This window comes from Athene noctua, chromosome 5, assembly GCF_965140245.1.
Source record: "Athene noctua chromosome 5, bAthNoc1.hap1.1, whole genome shotgun sequence".
NCBI classification, from domain to species: Eukaryota; Metazoa; Chordata; class Aves; order Strigiformes; family Strigidae; genus Athene; species Athene noctua.
The window spans coordinates 39,006,269-39,032,190 of NC_134041.1; the positions used below are offsets into that span (position 1 = coordinate 39,006,269).

Genomic DNA, 25,922 nt, shown 5'->3' on the forward strand with positions numbered 1-25,922 from the left:
ACAGTAAGTTCAGATTCTTCAGTATAAATACATTTCTAACATTAAATATAATGCTCCAATCTGCAAAACTGAGTATTGACAAAATTTACAACTTTTGTAATAGTTTTGCACTCTGGAATTGTACTTTGTAAATCAATGATTTCTGTACCTAGCAGATCATCACTTGAGTAGGCTGGCCCTTAACAGTTAAGGTTAAAGTTTCTCTCAAGTCTATATTACTTTCCAGAACTCAAATTCCATTATTTCAACCTCAAAATAATGTCTGTGAGAAGAGATATAGCAGAACCAATGCTTGGAATTTGTTATTGGAGTTGAAAATAATTTTTTCAGCACCTAGATTGAAATGCAAAATTTTGACTTAAGTGTAACTTCAGCTGGAGTCTTAAGTGCAACTAAACACAAAAACATATGCCTTTGGAAGAAAGAGGCAATTTTTTTTTTTAAAAAAATGCTTTTTTCTCTGTTTGCAACTAAAGACAAAGAGGTGTGAAGGAATGAAATTGAAAAGCAATAACAACTTGGATGAGGAAGAGTAAGAATCAAGCACATGGCTTATACTGCCTAAGAAGAACTCAGTAAAACCACTGGTTTCCAGAGATTTCAGTAATTTCTTGGAAGGTACCTAGCTACTCCAAAGATAAATTTAAACAGTCCAAAATGTGATTCGACAATCGAGTGATTTTGTTGCATTCAACAATAAGTCAAGGAAAAGGACCTGCTCTGACCTCATTCCATTTGTATATTCAGTGACTGTTTTGCACATGTGAAGGAAAGAAAATCACAGCAGCCATATTCAGAGTAAAATATGTTCTGTTCCGGATGCCTTCTTGTCTTCCTGTTTTGCCTGAACTAGTTTTGAATACTGCAATGATACAGATGTCACAGCTTTCCCAAGCAGCCTGGACTTTACAGCAGCTACAGTCAAATGCATTTGCACTACAAGTTTTTGTATGCAGCCCTGTTGACTTCTGACTTACAAATTAACTTAATTTTTGACCTGCTCATTATCTCTGGAGCAAAGACTTCCAATTATTCTGGCAACTGGTATCCTAAGGACTATTCTGGTTTACCCAAATAGTCACTATCAGCTCCCAAGATGTCATGCAAACTCCCCAGAAAATACCATTCCATGTCATCAGCTAGTGCTTTTACAAAAGCTTGTGGGTACCGCTAAAAAAAATAGACATCTGAGAAATGTCTTATTCATGCAGCTCTTGTAATATAAAGCTGTTTTAGTGTAATTGGAATTAGAATTTACTTCATATTGTTACTCCATTACAAACATTAATTGTCAAGATAATAGCAGTAATCTTCCCAGCCAAACTGGAGACAAACTGGGTCTACTATTCCTTAACCTCTCGGAAGGAAGGAAGGAAGGAAGGAAGGAAGGAAGGAAGGAAGGAAGGAAGGAAGGAAGGAAGGAAGGAAGGAAGGTTGGTTGTTTTCAAGCGAGTTCTTCCTACTTTTAAAACCTTTTTTGTGATCATTTTGATATTAATTTTCATGTCTTTTTGACAGGAACATGAGTTGGCAATATAGGGACATTTCTATCAGTGTGAAAGGTAGAATGAACTGTACTACAGAATAATCTACCAAGTTTGTTGTTCTCTAAACATGCATGAATGTCAATTACAGTCACTTAAATTGCTCCAAAAAAGGCAACAATTGATTATATCCATCTGCTTCATTTCTTCTCCATCAGTAAATGCCTGAGTAAGCTGCCAACTTCTGACTACAGAAACATCAGTTATGTGGGCAGAAACATATATGTATGTTATTGTTTTGTCAGGTGATACTAGCAACAATAAGAAATTAGTTCAATTAACTAAAGATCTCTTCAAAACATACAGCTCAGGTTCACATCTGCAGACAGAGTTGACATGGTTACTGAGCATCCTCTACACAATATCAAGTAGACAGAAGGGAAACAACCAGCATGGAAGAAATTGCAACAATTTTAATAGAATTTTAATTAAAGTTTAGGAGAATACTCTTACAAATTATTAGTCTACATCAGCAGATAATTAATCCAAGTTTAGTTTTGTATCCAAGGACAAGCATCCTTCTATCACCCTGTTGCTCCTCAGCCTGTTTGTTGTTAGGTGTCAGCACCCCAGACTCACAGCGCACCTTCAGATCTGGCTCCAGACATATCTGGACATCTCTATGCACTCCTACTCTACCATGGAGGATACCCAGCTTCAGCTGCCACTGGCTGTCACTTCAGAAAAATGTGTTTAATTATCTTGTGGTACCATGTCATTGATACCTGTCCCCATATTTCCTCTCTCCACCGAGTCTTCCCAACAGTACAGGATCATAAGGGACAACTCCAGTACCATATAGGGTGTCTGAAGCATCGTCCTTGTTACAACAGATGTACTCCATGTCACAAAGTCTTTTTCTTCGCCCATCCAACCATTTTTCTGTTGAGGTCTACTATGCAGCTAATCCTGAATTCACACACAATTCTGTCTGACTTCTAAGAGGCCTGGATGGACCCTGGATAGACATCTTACAGACAGATAATGATCCCTGATGACACACTTCTTGTGGGTCAACATTTCATTGGTCACTACCCAATGGTACCAAAGACCTATTTCTCCTGATGAATTTATGTCCACAGGGAGTTCAGTTTAAACACTTTTGTGGATATTCTTCATGCCGTTCACTCACAGCCTGAAGGAGAAAGCTCCTTATACTCTACACCAGCACACAGCTTGCAGATATACACTGTTCATGCCACCACGCAGCTTTAGATGTGGAAATTTATGGGATAAAAAAAAAAAAGAAAAAAAGGTTGCTGTGGTGGTTCAAATTTACACTGAATAAACCCCAAAGTATGAGATTGCCTGCAATCAGCCTAAGGAAACATTTCTGAAACTCTTGGATATGGGCTGCTGTTCTGCTTCATTATGAATTATGAGGCTGGTAAATCCCTAGTACCTTTAGCAAAGTCAGAGTTATCTATAGAATTAAACCAAATGTTAAAAAAAAAAAAAAAAAAAAGATCTGAAGACCTCATAACTCATTCTCACAGGATCATCCCTATCCAATAACACCAGAGTAAAAGAAAACATCATTCTGTACTCTGCTGAGGGAAACACAGGCAGAACACCTAATGGATATTTAACCAATGCGATCATTTGGAGTAGATGTGAAGCTATCATACATTCAGTTTTCTAATCAAGAATGCATATGTATTTTAGCTCTTCCACCTTTATGCTGTCATGTTTTATTTCTTTCCCTCGTTTTCTTTGGGAATTATGTGACAATCAGGATTCAGACCATCCACTCACATTCACGCTGCAGGAATACAAAATATGAACCACTGCGGCGGGTGGAGGGAGCAAGCAGCCGATTCAATGTGAATGATAGAGCAAGCTTCAACTTTATTGAAAGAAATCACATCTTATATAAGCACTCTACAATAATCATGCATACTACTCACAAATCTATTGGATACATGTAAAAGGCTACATTATAATATCCCAGCCCCTTGCGGCATTTCAGGTATGTCACAACATCTTCCCTCTTCTGGCCTGCCCTCTTTCCCAAGGTTGTTTACCATCATACTCAAGCTGTTGTGTACCTCAGTTTCTCTCTTTGTTAACATAACAGTCCGTTGTTAGCATAGCTGTACCCTGGGTTTTTTCCTTTGTTTACCTCAGATGGCTGCAATCAGCTCCTGCAGAGACCCATGGCCTTGCTCTCTGCAAGCCATTCTCAAACAATTCCCCCTTTTTCTTTTTGTGCAGGCTGCACAAGCATAAATTTACTAATATTTCTCATTATACAGCTATATGCTATTTTAATAATTACTACAATCAATAATACTATTCCTAATCACCGCAATAAACTGTCAAAGGTATCCTATCAAATACAAAGCATCCCAAACTACCCATATTTAAGGGATATGACTAAATGCTACAAAAATAAACAGTAAGGAAAGTACAGTACTAACATTCAGATCCGTAATTGCTAGGGAACCCTGGATACAGTGAGAATTTAGAGTGCCATTCCTCACAAACTGGAAACCCTACGTGATGCATCCATCCATAGGTGAGGCATCCAAAGTTGCTGCAAGCAGGTCCAGCCTTTAAATCAACAGGCCAAAATAACTGGCAACTTTCTGTGAGAGGAAACATCTGATTTCATCCTCCTGTTGGGTTCCACCTGGAGCCTGGCCAGTACTCCAGGAGGAAAACCAAGGGAGTTTCTAAATAAGGTTAAACACTTAAGCTCTTAGTTCTTAATATTACTAAACAAAGAAAGTTGAATACACATATTCTTACAGCATTTCATCCTTATTAATAACTACATTTTATCTAAACTACATCTTGCACGTGACTAGTAAGCCTATATATTGCATCAAGGAGTTGCAATTACTGTTAGCATTTTCTCTTAAAAGAATTGGCAACTATAGTGTAGTTTGTTCTGCTGCAGTAGCAAACATTACTCAGACATTCTGTTTAAATGATCAGTCGAAGAGACCGCAAACTGTCAGCACAGGGGCACTCACAGCACCCACAGCTGGATCCTGAGTGCTGGCTGCCTCTCACCCTCAGGTGTGGTTGCACACACCTTGCCGGTGACCATTGGAGACTGAGACCTGTGGAGACACAAGCATAACCTCTACCCCAGGTTATTAAAAGAAATGGTCCTTCCCAGTTACCACTTTCTAAGTTTTTTGTTAACACTTGAGCTTTGCTTTGGACTTCTTGTTGATCTGGTATCTGTGATGAAAGACGACACAATATTGGTGACACCTGTGAGACAGGGGAGATGTTTAAAAGGTTTGAAGAGATGGAGTCTTTCTGGTATTCAGGGCAAGTTGCAGTGATGTCTTTAGCTTGATAAAGAAAAATGTTTTTGTATTGCTCTGGCATTCTGGTGGAAAAAAAAAATGCATGCGTTTTACAGCAGAGCAAATTGTTGACCTGGAGCCAAAATCTCTCCCTCCTTTTGTTTTTGCAAAAGCGCTTTCAAGGTCTGGTGTGCTCTTTCTACGATGGTTTGTCCTGTGAGGGAATGCAGTATACTTGTAATGCTTGTCTGTCTGAGGTGGTGTAAACTATGCAGTGAAGATATTGTTTTGCCTTCTCTGTAAGTACTTTGGGTGATGTCAGTGAAGGATCTTTTAATAAAATATCAAATAAGCTATGCAGATCATCATGAGTTAGGCCCACAATGGCTGTATCTAATTTATGGTTCTTAACAGTGTCTATAAATCTTTTAAAGTCTTAATAACAGTTTTAAGTTGTTGCAGGACAATACACACAGGTGATTTGGTTTACAAGGTTAATGTCAGGGTGGGTTTCAGGGTGGGTTGTGCTACAGTGGTGATTAAGACAAATTTAATCCAATTTGAGTTCCTCATTGAGTCATACAGTTATGACCCCAAAATGCAATAGGGGTTTTCCAGTATAAATGGATGAATATTTGCTACCCAGTTTTTTTGGGCCCCTTACATGAATGAGATCTTTGCTTTAAATTGTTACAGCGTGACAACCAACCCTGAAAAGCATTTGAGTTACCGGAGCTAACAGCCAATCTGCTCACAGATATTATGGTCACATCTGCACCAGTATCTAAAATGCCTGTCAGCTCAACAGATTTTTTTAGTTTTAACGAGAGTACAATTTACCAGAAGTTAACCTTGTGTCACGTTTAAGTCCAAAAATATTTAGGGGGTACCTGCTGATCCAAATCCTGAGTAATTGCAGCTTCTTTAACAAGCTGAACAATTTTTTACTTTGTTGTTACTGAACATAGGGGTACAGACCATAATATTGATTTTTCTCTTCATAATCAGCATCTACAACCCCTGGTAAAACAAACAACCCCTGTAAGGTTGCAGATTATTTTTTAACAATATTTTCATTAGGCAGACAGTTCAGAAGTGCACTCTCTCCACAGAGTATGCACCTACATTCAAGACAACAATCGAGACCGAATTACTTCCTCCTGCTAGAGGAGGTATTTTACCGAGAACACTGAGCCCAAACAAACCACAGCACCGATGCCCCAGAGGGCGGGCACTAGGACCCTGTAGTTCCTCGCCGGCCGCTTCCCTGGCCGGAGAACTCCGCAGCTGCAGTGGGCCGCGTCTCACACATACACACACAATCACACAACCACACAAAGGAGCTCCTGACACTCATCACTCACAACATAAAATGACAAATATTACAAATACAAAGATTCCATTAAGAACATCTAAAGCCTGTGCTGCATAACCCTGCCGCTTTTGGCGGGGGGGTGCCGAGAGCGCAGTGCCGGGTTCAGCCGCAGGCGGCCGCTCCGCGGCTGGGGAGCTCGGGGAGGCCCCGGGCCGCCGCCGCTAGCTCCGAACGCCGAGCACAGAGATGTACACGCTCGTTTTTTCAGATAGAGTACTGTGCCGGCATGAATGCCGTTTTTTTCTTAAAAGTGTTAGCCAATTTTTATGGGGCCAGTTGATATCCCTGAGCCATTGCCTCCAGTACAGCTGTTGTAATGTGAGATTTTGCAGCCCGTTCTTATTAATGCTTTTCTCTAAATCTTTAATAACAGAAAAATGCCGTTTTTCCTAACGTGGCTGATGACTCGGCTCATAGCTTACAGGAGTAAGAATTTTTCTTGCCATGTCCATATTCCCTTGCGCCAAGGTTTTTTCACCTCACTTTTACCTTTTTTTTCGCCTCACTTTTATCTATGGATCATCCCCAATTAAGGGAGGATACAGACCAGACAGTCCAGATTCTTTTTCAGGATTTACAGCATCAGGGTCTAAAAGATTATCACACCATTCTGCTTCTTTAAACAATAGATTTGGCTCTTTAAAGTGTCCCTTAGCCTTGTCCAGACCAATCAGCGCGGCTAAGTCTTTTAACGGACCTACTCCCTGCTTTTCTAAAAAGCAAAAAGTTTAAGGGCTACCTCTTGTTCCTTGTTCCTGCCCGGGCAAAAATTCCTTAAATTCCTGGTGCAGCTTGACAACCTTCCTTAAAGTGCGATCAAGTAGCCAACAACCAGTGAAGGCTTTTCCTGGGTAATCCCTATTCAGCCTTTTATTCCTTGTGGCCTTTCCTGGGTAAATCCCTATTGCGGCCTATTCCGGGGTAGCCCTTCTCGGATTGCAAAATCTCCTGAAGCTGTAGTTTGGATCAGCTGCTCCGATGTCAGACTTACAAATCCCGACGCTTTAGGAGATGGCACACATCTACTGCCGCCGGCAGCGACCTTATTGCCTTCCTGCTCCGAAATCCGTTCCGCCGCTTCCTGGGTTCTGTTCGGTGGAAAAGCAGAGTTCGGGTAACCCTGTTCGGTGCGCCACTTGCGGAGGACGGAGGAAGCAAGCAGCCGATTCAATGTGAATGATAGAGCAAGCTTCAACTTTATTGAAAGAAATCACAACTTATATAATCACTCTACAATAATCATGCATACTACTCACAAATCTATTGGATACATGTAAAAGGCTACATTATAATATCCCAGCCCCTTGTGGCATTTCAGGTATGTCACAACATCTTCCCTCTTCTGGCCTGCCCTCTTTCCCAAGGTTGTTTACCATCATACTCAAGACCTTTGTGTACCTCAAGTCTCTCTTTGTTAACATAACAGTCCGTTGTTAGCATAACTGTTCCCTGTTTTTTTCCCTTTGTTTACCTCAGATGGCTGCAATCAGCTTCTGCAGAGACCCATGGCCTTGCTCTCTGCAAGCCGTTCTCCAACAAACCACCACCCTTTTTTAGATGCAAATGAATTTAACAAATATTCAGAACATCTGGACATAGCTTGACACAGAGTAGTAGCTCTTTCGATTTTCTTAAGATTCTGGTACAAATATTTTAATAAAGAGCCTTCAAAAGCCCACAAAAGCCTTCCAGACTTACCCTTTGGTACAGGCTAAGAACTAGTCAGCAAACTGTGGGAACCTAAATACTTCTTCCTCTTTCCTAGGGACACTAAAGTATTTACAGAAATCACCAGCTTCTGTGAAGCTGTCCTGCACTAGCTTCCTAAGAAAATATTTGTATAGATGAACATATGGATACAAGGGGTATGAGTGTAATGGAATTATTAAACTGTACTTTGGAGACTTAGAGTGATTAGAAACTGGAAGTATTTCCCCAGAGAAATTTCTGACATTTAGTGCAGTATTACCCACTCCAAGAGCTTGCCTTTTCCTCTTGAGAATTATTTCAGGAATCCTCAGGAAGGGTCCTGTCTCTAGCACTGACTTCTGGTCTGCAGAGGCACATCCAAGCATGATAAACCAGAGGTTCAGGAATTATCCCAACCTTCCTTTCTATTAGGAGTCACCAAGAAACGTCTCCCTCCCAACAACCCCGTGTACGATTTTGTGCTTCCCAACATCTTTTTCCCATTTCTTCCCTCTGATGCCAGAATTACTGCCCTTGCCCTTGGTTTCCCACTTCAGATAAACGCCTATAAATCCGCTGCAAGAGACCAAGAGCTGCTTTTCACACAGCCTCAAAACAGCCTTCCTTTACTGAACACGCTCTGCGTACAGCATCCAAGCCGGCCTCCAGAAGAGAGTGATGGTAATGGAATCGCCGAAATGCTGAGAAGTTCCTGTGCACATCGACTGCGAAGAGGGCAGAGCGGAGAGGCTCCGCACCAGAGCGCGCATCATGTACTGAAAAGTAACTTTCCGGCAGCGCGCTGCGAGGCTGAGCCGCGGGCGGAGGCTGGGGGCAGCAGCCACATGGTATGTTCCTGCCTCTGCTTCTCCCGCCGCCCCTCGGCGCCGGCTCCGTCGCCCCCGCGCCCCCCGCCCCGCGGAATGGGCCGCGCTCGTCCCCGCGCCAGGCGGCAGCTGTCAGACGGCGGAGGCAGCCAGCAGCCGGTGCGGAGAGGAGCCCGCTCTGCCGTTTAGGATGACTCACTGGAATCTGGCACTCATTTCTCTCTTTCTGGCAGCGGACGGACAACAACCAAAAAGCTACACTGGACTAGACCAAGGTAAGAGCTTTAGAAGTCTTTTTTTGCCCAGAAGCTGCCCGACGCCCGGCGGGGGCCGCGCTGGGCACCCACCCGAGCTGGCGCCGGCTCTGGCCCCGGCGCGGCGGGCGGCCGTGCCGTGGGCCTCTGCCTGCCCGGCCTTAACCCTGTGCGCGCCTCCCGGTTGCGCTCGCCCGGAGGAGCGGCAGGTCAAAACAGAGCCTGGAGACGGCATTTTCTCCCCTTAATGCAACTTCTACGGCAGCAGCACCACCTGCTTCCGGGAGTAAAAGAAGCTTCTCGGTATTGCTCAACGATCGGGCTTTTGTGTTCCGCCGCTGGGAATACAGCGTACCGGGCGCCCGCCATGGACTCCGTGCGGGTTCGTTCCCACGGCAGTTTTTTCATCGCTTGAACGAGTTGAAATTCCACAGTCCGCGGAAACGCTTCCCTGTCATTTCCCCTCCCTCTCAGGGATTCTCGTAGGATCAGAGAGATATGATCCATGTGCAGGCTTTTCAAAAGTAGTGCCCGCTGAAACCACCAGAACAAGTCAGCGGGAGCACACGCAGCGCTGCTCTGTGTATTCTGGTTGTGTTCCTCTCTAGTTTTTCTGCTGTGAATCAAAAATTCAGTGTTGCAGGAGGGGTTTTGCAAGGACGGTTCGTGTCTCTGGCACAGCAATTTAAAGGGAGAAGCTGCTTCTCCCAGTTCTGAAATCCTGGCAAAATTCTCTTCTTCCATTTTCGAAGGAGGTACAGGATATCAAGCAGAGTTATCTCCTTGATAGGTATCTGCTGGGGCTGATTGACAGTTTTTAGTTGTGATTTTAATGAAAAGGTTTCACTGAATGTCTACAGCTTAATTTCAGTCAATCCAATGGTTTTACCAAATGGCTTACTTCACACGGTGACACATTTAAAATGAACCCAGCATCATGGTTTTCTAAATCTATAAAACAGAGTATCAGACTAGCTAGTGCCCGTTGCAGAATCGCACAATCTTACCTTTGGATCTTTAGTGGTTTAACTGCAGTGAAGACATTTCGTTTGATTTACATGTTCTCTGTACTGTGGCAAGTGTTGCAATTGTAGCTGGATGTACCTATGTTTCTTTATACAGTATTTTTCTGCAATGTTTTACATGTTTTAGTTGTGCAGACCTCCTGTGTATCAGTTAATTGAGTGCTGACTGTTAAACCCACAAAGAACTGCTCTGACATTATTGCTATGAAATGGAATCTCTACTCAAAGACGATGACAGGTCCCACATCGATCACATCGATGGAGATGACCAAACAGGTAGCAGCAGTTAACATTGAACACTGTTTAGCTTCCACATAGTCACCAAGACCCACACTCTGTTGACCAGCATGAATATTTTTGGCATGAACTTAAAGATGGCGGTAGTAAACACTCCCCTTAGTTACTGCACCTCCATGCAATCTTTTAAATAGATTAGGGGAAAACAGATTCTTATTTCAGAGAACTTAAAGGACTTTGGTACGGATCTTCATGAAGAGGTAGGACAATGGCTTGGCTTGTCAACATAGATTCTACTTCATTTTCCATCAGAATATGGTATATTATTCCACTAAAAGTGGAAAGCTTTTATCAGTATTATGCTTTCAGATTATTTCTAATCATTTGGACAACTGCAGAGAGTTCAGTACTTCTTTGTTTTTAAATTTACCTTTTTTTTCTTAGCATTTAGATATGATATCTGACTGCAAGGGTATCAGATTATTTCCAGGGAGTATAACTCGAAAGTGCAATTCAAACAGCAGGTCATTGTGATTATGTCTTTAAGAACATGATAATATTCATGCATCTTATTTTTAAATTAGTAGCTATTTATTCTATGCAAGCTCTTAGTCACTTGCTGCTGTAGCACATGTCATAGTCTCTGGGATCTGAACAGTTATTTTTGAGCCTGTCTGGCTAATGTCTAGAATACAAAATTATTCTGTTCACAATTTGGGTTTTTCCATTTTATTTTCTTGTCTGTGAGAGACATGAGTATATTATCAGTTTTCATCAGTATGGCTCTTTTCAGGTGGAATCTTCATCCATTTAAATGCAGACAATGTACTGTGGTAACAGTTTATTGTAACTTAACAACAAGAGCTAAAAAAATCGTTACATCCATCATGCCTGCAAACCTTGTATCTTGCTGCCCCATACTCAGCAAATTAAACCCTTGAGATAAATGACATTCTAGACTTGTGGACCAGTCAGCTTAATATCATTAGCTGGGCTCTCTGGTTGTTCTAATTACAGAAGTCAAAGACTGCAGGAAGCAGCTGTGAAGTCAGCACATGTGCAAGGAGCTGTTTGTAAAGCAGAAACACATGCTTTGAGGCTTCTTGGTTGCAACATGAATTATTAAGGAAAAGTATGGCATTTAATATCACTGTCAAAAAACGGTCTGCTACGGTCCAGATGAGTTGTATGGGTTTTATAGGTTTATTGCTGACCTTCCTGGGAAGCTTAATTTCTGGTGTAGTATTTTCATCAAAATAAACAAGCAAGCACTTCCAGTACTATTTAGCTATGATCAGGCTCTTGGGTCATTCATTTACTGGTGAGATGGAAGGACAGCAAGAGGGAAATTAGTCTCACTACTAAAGAGCAGCTAGTACAGTTCTACCTACTGTCCTACCTATCTTAGTCCAAATAGAGAATCCACTGTCAATGTAACTACATGTTCAAGGGGCATAAGACACATAGCTGCTGTACTGAAATCAGTAGGAAACATCCCTAAGACACAGAGATGCTCAACTCTGGAGCTCTGATTGAGCCTAAAAAGATTAGACTAGCCACAGACTAGCTAACTGGAGTCAGGCAGCTGCTTTAATGAGTGGCCACAGATCCCCTCAGCCCTGAGTTTCACATCCCTCTCGGCAGTTCACCTCCACAAACTGAAGTCAGGAAAGGCAGAAGTTTTGCTGTGGTTAGTTAAGTGGATTTTGTCTTATAAATTATTTCATTCAGAAATGGTGAAGGTTCAGCCCAGTTCTTCAGCTCAAAAAATCAGCTTAAATAGAAGCTGCTTTGCTTCAGTTCTTACTTATTTCTGTAAATTTCATTTGAAAGTAAAGCTCCATCCAGAGATGAAGAGCTCTAAACAAATCAACAAGCTTTTACACATCAGGAACATACCAGCTCTTGATAAAACATACTCTCCTCCACATAGGCATGCAAAGATGGCTAAAATCTCATTCTCCATTGCAGCAAGCACGCTTAGCCACTTTCATGGTTCACTATTAATGTCACTGTAACTCAGGCAGCTGTAGCTCTATTCATTGCACACTGGACAGAGTCCAGATTACCTCCTCCTCATTGCACAGTACTTTGTTAAAAGGTAAACAGTACCTACAGGTAACATTTTGAACAGTTTTGTTAATCTTCACTAAAATGGTATTTTAAGTTGAACTATACACAGGCGCTAGTTTTAGAACAAGGGACATTTCTCACACTTGCTATATTGCTTTCCAGAAACTTCTTGTATCATAGTCTATCAATTAAGATCAAACCTAATCTTAGTCTAAGATCAAGGATGTTCATAGGGATGAAAGTAAAGCACGTATGATATACAAAATAGGCATCTAACCATTACAATTAGACATTACTTTTTGATGAGAGCATTTTTCTTTCCTCAGAGTAAAGAAGTCTTGGTTTCAAACATCCGTTAAGTTAGGGTTAAATGAATCTGTTCAAGAGGTACTATTGCTTTCTTTGCCTTCAATTTTTGTATTGCTCAACAAACTTGACCACACTCTTGTAGAATTTGAACCTTTGACCAACCACACCAGTGAAGAGTACAACTAACTGAAGCATAAAGAAGTAAGAAATGTGTGGTGTATCTCAGGATACATGTGTGAAAGTAGTGTCAGAACCTAATGTAAATACAAGGTAATATATCCACTTCAATCACAACTGAATTTTTACAGACTCTTCTTTAAAATAATGTCAGCAATTTTCAGTTTCTATTTGATTATTTTGTTAGGACTAATGCCTTTTTCATTAAAAACTGTAGTGTTTATTTATTTTAAACAGTGCTCTGTATTTTCTCCCAGATAAAACACAGATTGTGCAGTTTCCAAGGCACCATTTTAGTTCTTTCTTGCTCAAGCAAAATAAAAACAATACTGTGTTCACCACAAATAGCTTTTCCCATACTTTTGAACTTTGTCATATAATTCGGGCTTCTCAAAACTGTCTTTCAACAAATGAAACAATAGAAAAAATTTTCTCCTTGTTCATTTCATTAACATGTAAAAAGTCTTTTAACTTCATATCAGCTTGTTTCTTTTCCTTTGACTGTAACTCAAATTTCCAAAATTACAAGGAAACTAAGTATGCTAGGCATGTATTATCTTTAGGTTTTGAGGCGATTTCATTATTGAATTATTGGCTAATTTAGGAATGCTGCATTAAAGACAATCTGTGTGAATAAATGAATAACAGTTCAAAGGGAAACAGTTCTGAAAGCAAAGAGTACATTCTCTAAAGCAGTTCCAGTGGACAACACATCTGAAATTGATCTTAGATGCAGTCTGAACTTTTGGCTATACTCAGCAAGCTCTCTGTAGCTTTTTCTTCCTATTTCTACTTATGTCTTTCCTAACCTTGTCATGTTAATGGTGTGTATATGAGAAAAAATGTTCTTATTCCTGAGGGCACCAGCAATGTTGGGTAACATTTAGCGAAGCGTGTACCATCTGAGTGATGCATAGGTTACACAAAGAACAATACCATGATCCACAGGGTGAAGCAACCAGTGTAAAAGCCATCCAGGAGCAGGTTTTACTAACAAAATTACTGAGGTTGTTGATTTATAAAGAAACCTGTAGCCACACAGTACTTGAAACCATATAGCAAAGGACGAATTTGCATGCTGCAGATAACACTGGAATTTTACAGGACAAGACCAGTGCATCAAGATGTACAAGGGCACAAACAAAGTGTGTGATGGAAACAGCAACTGAGATATATATATATTAGAGACTTCATTCCATCTTTCCAGTGAAAAGACTCAAGTTTTTTTCTAGGTTCTAAACATTAAAAGTGCTATCATGAAATTTTAAAAGATAAAACTCTCAAAAATCATATGAACCTTTGTGCTGTGTGTACATACATGTGCATGTATAACACCATGAACAGTTCCGGATGCTAAAGAAGCAAAAAACCAGAAATACAACTGCAGCTTCACAAATCACATCTGATCATCTTTGAGGTAAGGTTGTAGGCAGAAATAATAAATTTCTATGGGCATTCTCAGGTAAACAGAAAAGAACATGGAAGCTTTGAGCAGACTAGCCTTTCTTCAGTTGCTAAAGTACCAACAAACTCTGCCTTGCTTACAACCACATCCTCACAACTTTATCATCACCACTATGTCATGTCTACTATACTGAATGTATAGTAAACTAGAAATTATCCCATAAAACTCAAGGACACTGTTAAGGTCATAAAACACGTAAGAACCTGCAATACCAGGACACAGTTCAGGCTTCCTTCTTGGGGACACCACTACAGTGGTGTGCAGCAGAGCAATGCCATATCTCACCAGGATGCACCAGGAACAGTGTGTACCCCATCTGCTGCCCTTGGAGGCCAGGACAGAACAGATCTGGAACCAACAAAAATATCAGGCTAAAAAAAGACAACCTCTATGTTACCAGGAACTGCAGAAAGCATCTACTATGTTATAGTAGTTTACTTCATTATAGCTGGTAGTTGACTTGAAAGGAAAGGAAACAATACAGAAAGCCTTAGACTTCTAAGAAAGCCAGACAATTCTACAGCTAGTTTCTTCACCAGGGAAATGGAAGAAAGAGTTAATTAAAACTTCTGTCTGTGGTCTGAAATATTAACCTGACTGTTGTGTTTATCTTTTATGAAACAGCTTTAATGATGCCATTTATGCCTTTAAATTTTTCTCATTGCTTTGCTCACTGTCCTCTGTTGCCACTAGTATTATTACACTTTCAGTATTAGTAATAAAACAATTACTGAGCCTCTCTGCTGTTTAATGGGTTTGAAACCTCAGGAGTTGAAAATAATTAAGTAGAATATTTTTACTTGCAATGAAGTTTGATATTAGATGAAAAAAGAAAAACTAATGGAAAGATCCATAAATATTAAAGCCAAATGGGACCACTGAAAAATAGAGTCTGACTTCCAACATACCACAGTAACCCTGTAATTTCATACAATTTTACCTGTGTCAAGCCTAGTATCTTGAATAGATAAATCCATTGTTATAACAATAGTTTCAGAACTTGAAAATGGTAATACAGGCTGCAAGTGCAGGACCTTACAAGTACTGATCAGATCAGAGTGGAATCATTCCCTTGTGCTCCCTGCACATACCTCGAGCCAGCTAATCTAAAGCCCCCTACTTTGCAACACATTCACCCTGTCTAAGCATGATAATTTAATCTCAAAATGCATTTCTCACAGAAAGCTAAGAGAAACATTAAAAAGAAAGGGAAAGTGATTAGAGAACATGAGCTAGAATTCAACACAGATGACAGCCACTTCTACCACTTCCTTTTTAAAAAAAGTTATTAATAATTGTAGAAGTCTCAGGAGAATTGCAACAATATCACATTATTACTTTTTTTCTGCCCTCCCTGAATAATGTACTTTTTTTTTTTTTTTAGCATATTGTTCCTAGATACCATAATGGGGAAGGAGAAAAAACTGCTAGGTTTAACATTAATCAGAAGTTTATCAGTGCTGTACCTCAGAAGGTAAATGCAAATGTTAATTCTCTTTGTGCACTTTCTTGCAAAGGGAGTCTATAAAGTTCTTGGAACCAAATGCATACATACCATAAAGGATTCAGAAAATGAAAGGTTGGCTTTTATGCAGTAGGAGAGAACAGGACCAGGAGAGACTAATATCCCTGTGCAGCATCATGGTTAGATCTACTGACAGAGAAAACTGCCACTTGAAATATCCATTTGCAGCATTGTTCTGCTAATGAATAAAATAACTACAGCTGAGGGAGAAAGGGAGAGATAGACTTCACTGGAAAATGAAGGAAAGAAATGAGAGGGAAGGAAAAGGGGAAACGAAAAAGTACTTGCTCCTCTCTTTTACTCTCGACATTTCCCAGACTTAACACTGGTTTTAAGAAAGATTCAGTAAAGAATTAAGGATTAAGTTACAAATGAATACAAAAGAAAAAGAAAACAAATAAGAATGGAAAGAAATAAAGTGGCAAATAGAATATATAGGTGATGTTACAGATGTCATCTCCCCCAAACCTGTAGCTGTCCTATGGTCCATACTGTGGGTAGGAACTAAAACATCTTTAGATGCAGGCCTTGTGACACAGCATCTGCACCTTCAGCTCACAGTCCTTGTGCAATGAAAGCAGGGATAATACCTGCTGGGGTGGGGGTTGGTGGTGTTAGAGAACAGATACCAGAGCAAAAGATGGTTATGACATTACTTTATAGTACATTACAAAATCAATTCAACATCTTTTGTAGTCCTGTCAGTCACTGTTCTGAAGCACTGCAGGACAAATGGATTTTCTCTGTGGCAGTGGAATAGGGAACATGAATTCTGATCCTTCTGTTGGACAGTTCAGTATCCATAAATTGTCAAACAGCAGAATCCACACTGCATTTTAGTCTCCCACTGCCAGTACACAAGGGGGGCATCCAGAAGGAGCAGAATCTTGTAGATGGTGGAGGTATGGGACAAGGGATGTTGTGATGCAGAAAAGACAAGACCTAGGAACCGCCACTGAAATATAAAGAATATGGTGTGAACATCTCCTTAAAAATACTGAAGTAGTAAACATCTGTGGTCTGCTGAAGAAAGAAATAATGAAGGGAAGAAATGTGGGTGCTAGTATATCACTAGTACAAAAATGGAAAGCTGTAGAACTAAGTAGGTGTTTGATTTTCACCTGTTATAACGCAGAACCATGCTAAATCATGACAACCTCTTTTCACTGAACATCTTCAATATGCCAGAGCCAAGCCTTCTATGCCAGTTAACCTGCTGGGATGGGAAATTCTGTGATAATAACTAAGCATTTTAAGTAAAGAAAACCAAAAGAATAATCAATAGGAAAACAACCCAATATGTATTATTTAATCTATCATCAATCTATAGCTGCTAAGTAACAACACTGTTTTTATGCTCAGATCTGTGCTGTTAACTCAGAGTAACTAATATCCCACTCATATACTGCTTCTTGTTATGTTTTGATAGACAGAAAATTGTTCCTCTGCCTGAACTTTAGGAAACTATTTTCTGTGGTGAAAATATAAATACAAAAAGACACAGCAGAAATAGCCAAGTCCTCCTCTGGTAAATACAACAATTAGTGATACTTACATTCAGCCCTCATTCAGTAACCCACAATCACACACATTTCTGTGAGTACTAAACTGCTTATAGAGTAGGGCCTAATATTACTTTAAAAAGTTATTACTGTAGCAGGAGGCCTTATCTTTGCAGGATGAGAGTGAGAGGCAAGACACACACCAATATGGTTAACAGTCAAGCTCTCAAATTGTGGGTGCGTATGCTGGGTCGTGAACCATCTGCGTCACTGACAATGTAAAAGTGTCATCAGCATTCAAGTTAGAAGATTAACGATGTCTAAATTAATTACGCACTTGTGTTAGAAGACTAATGGCGTCTAGATTAATGACGGCTAAAAGCAAAAGAATTTATGCTCATTAGGGAAGAAACAGATAAGAAGGGAATCTTTAGAATAACAAAGCAGAAATTTATCTACCGGTTGTGCACGCTTAGTAGCACTTGTTGAAAGTGCTGAGAGGAACAAGTTTTTGAAATGAGCAAGCACCAGAGCAACACATGGATTTGCTGTCACAAGAATATATAAGGACTTGTTTTTCTAATAAACCTCAGAGCTTGACTGTTTGTCAGAGGCTGTGTAAGGCTGATGCCTCCCAGATATTACTGTTATGACAGCACATGTGGGACAGGTACAGAAGAGAAGAATAAAGCAAATTTCTGAAATTGCAGATGTATGAGAATTGTCCCAGAGGTGGCGTGGAAGAAGCGAGGAAACAAAGTTTAAGGTCCCCCACTCTGGAATGTAGACTAATGTCCTGAAGTGGTATCTCAGCCTTCTGCAGTCAGTCATGTTTAATTATATTTCATGTAAATACAGTGTTTTCGTCACCCACCCCTCTGATCATTGCTTAGGCTCTGACTCTAAACTGCCAGCTCTTACCCAGGCCTCTGTGAATATAGATAACCAAGTCTCCAATAAGCCAGGCAGCAGCCAGCTCCAGGGTTTTAAAGGTCAATAATTTCTTTTTAAAAATAAGTATATTTGTAACTAGCTAGTAAAAGCTTCCAGCCTAAAAATGAGCTTAAATGGCCAATCCGACAGGGCTTTTTTCCAAGCCGCGTGAATTTTAACAATGCTCACACTTGTCAGTTTTCAAATTGTCAGAAGGCTTTTTATAAGGGATGGGGAATTGTGAAGATTAATTCTGTTCCTTTCCAGGAAGCCACCACTTCATCATTGCCTATTCACAGTTTATCACTAACAATGGATCCTATTCAAGAGAGACAAGTCAGGTACCTTAAAACAGGAAAAGTGTGTAAGCAATAGCCGAATCACGGTATTTCCCTGTGTCAAAGGGAAGCAGGAATGGTGTGTGCTTAGCTTCCCTTAAAGGAACACCTTCTTTCAGCTCACTCTGTTCTCCAGGTGTTGCTCTAAAAATCATCACTGTTTTTTTTAAAAAAAGGGATTGCCTGTGATCCAAGAAAAATGGCTGAAGATAACCCCCTGCATTTATATAAATATTTGTGCAATAAATAAGGATGTGAATGAACAAAATCACTTGCCTTTCCTAGAAATAATTTGTTTAGTTAGCTATGATGTATTTAATTTATTATTTATAGGCCTAAACTTTCACATCAGAATCAGAAATACTCAAACGGGCTTGAATACTAGCATTCAAAATAAGCATGACTGGGAAATGTATTTGATTGAAAGGAATTCAGATTATTTGATTTCCCTTTGTGCTCCGTCCCTTACTGTGACCCAATAAACCATAATAACTGCTGCCTAAACAAAAACTTAAAGGAAAGGTTACAGCAGGGTACTTCTCATGCAAGCAAGAAGAGCCTAGATGAAAATATCTTTAAGTGTGGCCTTTGGTTATGGTTTTTAGTCTCCAAGACAAGCCTCAGCTATTCCCTTGTAAGAGGTGCTTGCAGAAAATAGGCTAGGCAGTAATACAGGCCCCACAGGAACTTAGTTTCCTAAAATTAGGTCAGCACTAGTATCAAATTAGATTCAGTGTTCTGCTGACTGAACCGAAAAGAGGAGTGATTTTTAATCAAGAATTCTTGAAGGTAATGATATATCTTGCTGGAAGTCACCAAGTATGGGCCACAAACTTGCATAGTGGTTAGCTCCTTCCTCTTGCCAACATCTGCTAACACTCATTTGAAGCCCAAGCACAAATGAGAACATATAAATTAACTATGAGGGCCAAATTGTTCAAAGTCAAATCATGCAGCACTGTATAGTCAAATAATTACACTCTGTACTTAAGGGGCATTGAGTATAAGAGTTATCTACTGTATTTGATTTCTAAATTAAATTTCCAGATTAAATAGTTTTTGTTTGCAGGGGGAAAGGACGGGGAGGCAGAAAGAAAGGAAAAAACAACAACACATGAAACCAAACCCGTCTTCTGTTCAAATCACCCAAACATTCAAAATACGTTGGTGGAGGAGATGGTAATTATAAAAAAGTATGATGTCGCAACCTTGGAACATACTAAACAATGATCATGAACAATGATATTCTAAAATCATTTCTAACCATCTACTCTCTTACAGTGCAGTATATCTGAGGCTTAGAAACTAAATTCTAGGGAGAAGGAAATGTCACTTTCTAATCATGAATGAACTGACCTTGATGTAAAAAATCATCTGAGCAAAAGGACTGGTCTGGAGCAATGAGAAAGAGGGCTTCAGAAAAAACAACACTCATTACTACGTTCTCAGTGTTACAGGACTATTTAAAAATATTTTATTATAAACTTGTGTGAACAACAATAAGTATCATTCTGAATTGCAGTAAACTGTATACCTATCCACCCCACTGTTCAGTCTCACTGAGGTCACATTGCCTGTAGATCCCTCTCCAGAGGGCTGGGTGTATAGACTGACTTAAGGCAGATCCTGCTGACTGCAGCCAGCACATGGAGCAATTCAGAAGGGTATCCAGAGAAGCATTTACTGCACAAACAGTCCAGGAAAGCCCTTTTGGAGATTGCAGCAATGTGTAAGGATGTTGGAAACTGCTAAGAAGGTTATAAAACATATTTGACAACTCTGGGACAGAAATTCCCTGTGTACCAGGGAGCACGCCAATTAGTGCAATGTAGAATTTTGTTGGTTTGCAGACATAGTTACTCCAGAAGCTTGGCATGGAATAATCACAGACCTGGACAAAAAAATTGCCCCATTCCTTCAGCATCACAGTATGGCGACAGAAAGCCTTATCCAATATAAAAGTCTGTAAATCATCTTCCCCAGGCCATCTAACATTGGTACTGGTTCATGGTTAGTAAATGAGAGGTTGGGAAATAAGCTCCTGGACTACTGGCCTGGAGCAACCTGGGATGGAGATTTTTAATACTATTGTGAAGACTTTACCTGGAGCTGAAAATTGCAAGAAGTACTACACTCCCTCCTGCAGAGCTTGTACAGCACATCAGAAGATGGTTTATGAACACCAGTGTGGGAAGCACTAATGAGAGACCTAAGAACAGTGCTTTGAAGAGATACAGCATTTTGCAACTAGAAAAACGTGTACCTTATTTTCATAGAATCACTGACTAGGAGCTTTATTCTCAACCAGGTCTCTACTGGGATGCAGAGCTATGGAGAAACTCATCTAGTCTGTCCTGCCATAGGTTTTAAGGTTTTACCATACAACTTAAAAACCAAACAAATTATCACATTACTTTCCTTTGAGTTCTCCAGGGGTGAAACAACGGGCGCTTGCAATGCTGATGCCTTTAAACTATCACAACAAACTTCTTATGCAGACTTATACCCTGCTCCACTTCAAATAGCATCTGTGAACCCGGAAACAAGCATTTACTTATAGAGGGGACTCTAAGTGACAATGGACACCATAACCAATCCATACAATGAAGCAGCACTCCTAGGAATAGCATCATATGTATGTGCATTTATTGCACATGTGGCAGTCTTAATGAGTAATGAATTGTTAATATGCATGCTATTTTGTGGCAAACTGCCGTGAAGTATATTGTTTTCATATGTACTGGGGATCTGAAGTGCCAGTTGTGCTTATTTTCTAAAACTTCTTGGATGAAGAGCTTGCGAATCTGCATGTGGTATTTTGTGGCTGATTAATTTTATAGATTGTGTTAGCTGAGAACTCTCTGACTTGCTGAATCCAGTATCAATTTTAATCAAACTCTAGTTGCTTGATAATTTGGAGACACAGGATGCCACTATATTGGTTTCTGTAGACTGTTTACTTGCCCTATATATAAATAGTTCAGAGAGACCTTTTGGCATACCTCTTTCTTTCCAGAAGAGTGGACCTGCACAACCACAAACCTCACAGTTTCATACAAGAAGTAATTTAAGAACAGTGCAGCTAATTGATATATGTGGATATTTTTGTAACTTTCTAACATAGTAGCAACTGGAAAAACAAAGTTCAAATTGAAAACAACTTGTAAACTGAAACATAACACAAAATCCAAGCATGACAAAAATCAGAATATTACTTGTCATATAGACTGCTGACCAGGTCCTGGAGAGCCACAAATAATCCTATCCCACAAGCAGTCAAACAAATGTTACAGAAGATGTGTGAATCTGTGCCTAACCCTACAAGGAACCATGGAACTGAATAAGGATTTGAAAGCTGTTCTGTTTCAGTATCATGCTCAACAAATAATACTCTGAGGGTTCCTGGGTCTTCTCCCTTTCTATAATCTCCACTCTTCCATAATCTCGTTGTGTAAATCAACAAAAGCAGCTTCTGTGCCCCTGTTTGCAGTATGCTAATAGTAACTACGTGAATACAGTGAATCTCTGAAAGTCATTATCCACAAAATAGTTTCCTTTTGCCATTTGATGCAGCATCTCTGTGCCAAGGCTCATTTGAAGGTTTCCGGCTTTAAAATGTTGCAAAAATCTTGCAAAAACTGCACAGGGAAAAAAGTCTTTTAATTTTGGTTTTAGATTCAGAATTATTTTCCCTATATGGTCTGCACACAACAAGCCCATAGATTCTTTCCAATTCATGATTTTATCCTCCTGCATTTGCAAGTTTGTAAAAACTGACAAGAGTCTTGGAGGTTTTTTTGGTTTTAATGTTTGCTACTTTTTCCTGGGTGGCATATTATATGTCAGAGACAATAATCTTCTCTGACGGTTTTTGTTTGTTTGTTCTTGTTACTGTTTTTAAGTTAAGCTGCCCACTGAGGACACACACATTCTGGAACTTCTGAAGTAGAAAAAAGTAGTTTCAGTCCAGGAGAATGAAGATTTTTGGAAAGTTGAAGACTACTCAACACATAAATGAATGGCGTATTATTATGGCTAAGGCAGGCTTTGCTAACCAGCTTAACTAAGCAGCTGCATGAAAAATTTGCCAGAATCACCTTCTGGCAAATCATAGTGGGTGAAAGGTCCAGAAGGAGTACTGACAAGCTGCGAAGTCAGTGCTGTTTCACAGGCACTGAATGGCTTCATCTAGCATCTAGAGAACCACCTCTGCTATCTAGAGAACCACAGGTAAATGAACAAAAGAAAAAAAAAAAGGAAACACACCCCACCCCACCCCACCCCCCCATTTTAAGTAGAGACAGTTTTAGTTATTTTTCTTAGCAATGGACTTATTTTGTTGATAAGTCCTATGGAAAAAAAGAGGGACAAGTCCTTGTGCTCATTAAAACTGACAGATGTAGCTCATTAATGAGACTATACCACCTCCCACAAAATTGTAATTTTCCAAACTTTCCTTAAACTACAGTATATGAATCATGAATATTTTACATATCATGACAACATGACAATGATTTAGAAACATTAGCTGATCTTCCCTGACAACTCCCATGAGATATGTGCCTCTGTGTCTGAATTTAGTTTAAAAAAAAAAGTCCAAGTGATTGAATGTTAATTAGCCCATTTTATATATTTATATCTGAATATATATTTCATATATATATATATATATATATGGGAATTTAGTAAGGAAGCATAATGAGGCAATGTGATATGCCAACCTGCCTTACATAGGTCCCATTTTGTATTCACACAGATGGGCCATCGACCAGCATCTCCTTAGCATCTTCACTTAGACTGATAACAAAGAAGGCATCTAGTACATATCAGCGTGAGGATCCGATAGCTCTTACTTTTGAGGTAACATTGTGGACCTACAGGAAGCTTCATGATGGCACAGTAGACAATATATTTTTTAAACTCAATTAAAAACAAAAACAAAACCAAAACCCCTTATATGCAATAAATTATTTGGCTCTGCCAGTTGGTACAGCAGACTGGAACCGTAGGATGAGTTTTATCTGCTATATCCTTCATACATCTGCATTATGCCCTGACCAAAAGCACCTTCAGATCAGCCACTCTCTGTCCTTTGGACTTCTGAAGTTCTTTGACCCTCAGAACAACCCCCGAGAGTCCTCAGATGCCTAACTTCAGAACATCTTTTGAAATAGAAAACAATTGGATAGGAGCAAAACAAATCCGGTATTTTCAAACAGATATTTTAATTCTGATATATTGAACTAAATTCCTTGATGAACTAGAGAAAACTGATCCTATTGATTCCCCAGTCCAGACCCTGCTAGAAGCTGCTTTTCACCTGTCCCTTCCTTAGCCAGCTCAGCAGTCCAGTCTTTGCTTGTACACGTGCCAGAGGACCAGAGAACTTGTACTTAAATGTTACATATGCTAAGATCTTCAAATGGAGGCCTCTTAGAAATACCCATAAAAGACGCATTTACCTCAGAGGGATCTTTTAAGACAGCTCCTATGAAGTCACCTAGACTTTGGCAGTTTACCAGTGATGCAGCAGGCTAACGCCTATAGTAGGGACAGCACGGAGTTTCCCATGCAAATGCACAGGTTGTGTCAGCTTGTAAGACTGACCATAGTTTGATAGTAAGATTGACCATTTTCAGTAATTTGCACTAGGACTCTAGCAAAGGATTTCAGGCTCAGAAAGGCTCAAATCCAGCTCTTGCAAATGGGGTTGTACTGTATTGCCTTATAATTTTTCTTTAAAAGCACAGCTTCAAAATCAAGTCATCAAGCTAATGTGTATTTGCTGGCTTTATCTAAGCACTTGTAACATGTGCATTGGCTATGATAAGCCAATTAGACCCTTTTGAGACCTGATACCATCTGTCGAAGAAATCGCTGGCAGTCCAGCAGGTAGTAGTCTCTCAGTCCCCCAGTGGGTTTCACAGTTTACCACTCGGTACTCACAATTACACTTCCCACTGCCAAAATGGAAAAGAAAACGAAGAGAAAAGCTTTAGTCATTGCCTATTGTGAAAAGAGGCAGAATAGACAAAGCATGCATTTGTGTATGTGAAAAGTAGGTTCTTGTGTTTCCACATTCACTGCACTTCTGATTTTACCTCGAAGACATGTAAGGTTTCAGTTGCCATAGCAACCATATTAACAAATAGCAGCATAGACTTTACAGAAATGATGTGATTATCAGGAGTTGGGGATAGTCTAACAGGTTTATTAGCTTTTTTCCCTCCCCTAAAATATATGCTTATTAGCTAACATAAATCCACCACTTTTGTTTTTCCTTACTGCATAGTTCTCATTTCATAACTGCGAAGGTTTTTGTTGAAGAGGATATACCTATATCAATATACTCTAAATCTGGTATACTTTCATGCCTGAGAAATGCATCACATGGCTGCAGCATTCTTTAAAAGGCATAAACTGAATTGCATTAATGCTTCTCTCAGTGAGTTAGCTTGGGGACTATAAATACAGTTCCTGTCTTCAGGATTACTTAGCATTTTTGCTCTGAAGGGGAAAAAAAGGCAAGGAAAAAGATAATCTTCTGAGACAGATGGAAAGGGGGAGAGAATGTTCTGTACATCATTCAAAAATTAATGATGAATCTGTTGGTTCCTTTAAAATGTAAAGATTTCTAAAGGCTAAATTATGCAGACTTCAACACCTGAACATTTCTGCTGCATGATTTTTGTGGTTCATATGCGTTTCTTAAATAAATTACTGATACTGGATTAAATATTAACTTTGACAGATTTTCTTTCTAGAGAGAGCAAAATTTAATTTTAGCTGAAGTATAATAGTAATAACAGTTTGTACTTCTGTAGTCCCTTCCATCTTCATACTTCCTTCACAGCACTTCAGATATCAGTCAAAACTATTAGTTTGAAATATGGCCATGTTTAACGGATAAAAAACTAAGATCCCATCTCAAAGGGACAGGAGAAGTCTGGGGCATGATCACCCACAGACCATAGTAAACATGAGGAGGTGATCAACTATTCTCAACACTTAAGCATTTGCTCAGCTGAGTAAGAGAGATGAAGTTTCTCAAAAAATGTCATATAATAGGCAAAGAATTTATGGACCTGTTTAAATACAACCACGGCATATGTGTATGGACACTTGCTTAAAGAAAAAAACCCAAACCCAACACCTTAGCTGGCTGAAGAATCATTTTGAATTCATATCTCATCTTCTTAGCCAAAGGAGTGACTTACCTCTTGCACTAAATTTGCTTTCCACTTCACGTAGGTATTATACTAGCTCAAAAAATAGCTGTCTTCCAAACTCTTAACTAGTGCATGTCAAAAAATGTTCAACAGAAGTGCACTCTCATGACACCTGGCAGCCAACATTTCAGGTTGCTACAATTACACATTTCCACTC

At 39.7% G+C, this 25,922-nt stretch overlaps 1 protein-coding gene across 3 annotated transcripts in view; it reads left to right on the forward strand.

The window, feature by feature from the left end:
• Positions 1-8,800: 8,800 nt before the first annotated feature.
• The window catches only part of RASGEF1A (RasGEF domain family member 1A), a 187,497-nt gene continuing 170,375 nt past the window's right edge, over positions 8,801-25,922 (forward strand). For all 3 annotated transcript variants that reach the window (XM_074907102.1, XM_074907106.1, XM_074907105.1), the window contains exon 1: positions 8,801-8,973. The gene's annotated coding sequence lies outside the window, so the exon portion shown is untranslated. The remainder of the gene's footprint in view (positions 8,974-25,922) is intronic.